The sequence below is a fragment of the Puma concolor genome, chromosome A1, assembly GCF_028749965.1.
Source record: "Puma concolor isolate L17-30 chromosome A1, mPumCon1.1.hap2, whole genome shotgun sequence".
NCBI lineage: Eukaryota > Metazoa > Chordata > Mammalia > Carnivora > Felidae > Puma > Puma concolor.
Window position 1 is genome coordinate 62,570,304 of NC_141667.1, and position 1,921 is coordinate 62,572,224.

The window sequence follows — 1,921 nt, forward strand, 5'->3', positions numbered from 1 at the left end:
TATATTTCCCCTTGGTTCCTTGTCATGAATGTTTATACTTCATCCTTCCTAATGGACAGTGACTTTTCCAAGGGCAGGAGGTCTCCATTCCTCAAAACCCTTAGTGCCTAGCACAGGACTGGCCTATAGGAAGTGAACAGCTAACAGGAATAAACATGCCACCTAGGCCATGATCTCTCCTTCCTGTTAGCCTTCTCACAGCCTCTTCCCTCTGCCTGGAACACCCTTCCCACCATCCCCCACCTGGGCCTGTCTGCCCACACTAGGCCACTACTCCAACCGCCTTCACAGGGCCACTTCCCCTTGGAGGCCTCCCCATCCTCCTCACCCAGGTAAGTGCCCTGCCACAGGAACCAGTAACAGCTGTGCATCTTTCTTCATAACCTGCACCACACTTCAGAAGATGCTCTCTTAATGAGCATCTACTTGGCCAACTCCCTAGATTAAGAGACACTCTCCAGCCCCTCCCTCCATAAGGTACACAACTGATGCCCAGTACAAGCCAGATGCTCATGCCTGTCAGGCCACAATGCCCTTCTCTTTGGGCTGCCTTCCTGACACTCTTTCCCCTTCCTTTCATCCTTTCTGGCAGAGCCCATCGCTTTATAGAGGCTGAAGATGCCAGTCACCTGCTCTCCCAGCTTCCTTTGTAGCCAGGATGTAAGCATGTGACCAATCCTGGCCAAGAGAAGTTGAGGAGAAATCAGCTGGGGGCTTCAGGAAGGGTTCCCTCTCACTCTTCTTTGCTGAATGAAGTTCTGTCTGTGTGAAAGTGCTGCTAGATGTGGGAGCCATTCTGTACCATGAAGGGAGACATCCCTAGTCCTCTGAGGATGGCCAGAGAAAAAAAAGGGCACTGTTTTGCCATTGCAACAACTCAGGGACTCCCCTGTCTCTGGACTTCTTCCTGTGTGAAATAATAGATGTCTTTATCAGGGGCACCTGGGTGGCTCAGTCTGTTGAGTGTCCTACTTTGGCTCAGGTCATGATCTAGCAGTTCATGAGTTCAAGCCCCACATCAGGCTCCTGCTGTCAGGCCGCTTTGGATCCTCTGCCCCCCTCTCTGCCCCTTCCCACTTGCTCTCTCTCAAAAATAAACATTAAAAAAAATAATCAATGTCTTTATCATTTAAGCCAATGGTTTTCATACTGTGGGTCGCACCTCTTAATAGGGCATGTGATTATTCTTGTGGGCTATGACCAATATTTTCTTTTAATAGATAAGGAAAGAATAGACTAGAATAGAAAACATTAGATAGCGACCCACACAATAAAGGTTAAGTAGTGTTTGTGAAAATGTGTTTCTATTCACATTCTATGTATGTGTAGGTGCTTGTGTACTAAATGAAAATGTAAATTGTATTTTTTTTCTATGTATTGAAGGTTTTGTGAAGGCAAAACTTAAAAGCTAGTTTTACAGTATGGAGGTTCCTCAAAAAATTAAAAATAGAACCACCCCAGGATCCAGCAATTGCACTATTAGGTATTTATCCAAAGGATATGGAAATGTTGATTCAAAGGGGCACATGCACCCCAATGTTTATAGCAGCACTATCAACAATAGCCAAATTAAGGAAAAAGTCCAAATGTCCATCGACTGACAAATGGATAAAGAAGATGTGATATATATATACAATGGAATATTACTTGGCAACCAAAAAGAATGAAACCTTGCCGTTTGCAACAATGTGGATGGAACTAAAGAGTATTTTGCTAAACGAAATAAGTCAGTCAGAGAAAGACAAATATCCTATGATTTCACTCATATGTGGAATTTAAGAAACACAACAGATGAACATAGGGGAAGGAAGGAAAAATGAGACAAAAGAGAGAGGGAGGCAAACCATAAGAGACTCCTAAATACAGAGAATGAACTGAGGGTTGCTGGAGGGGAGAGGGGTGGGAGTTGGGCTAAATGGGT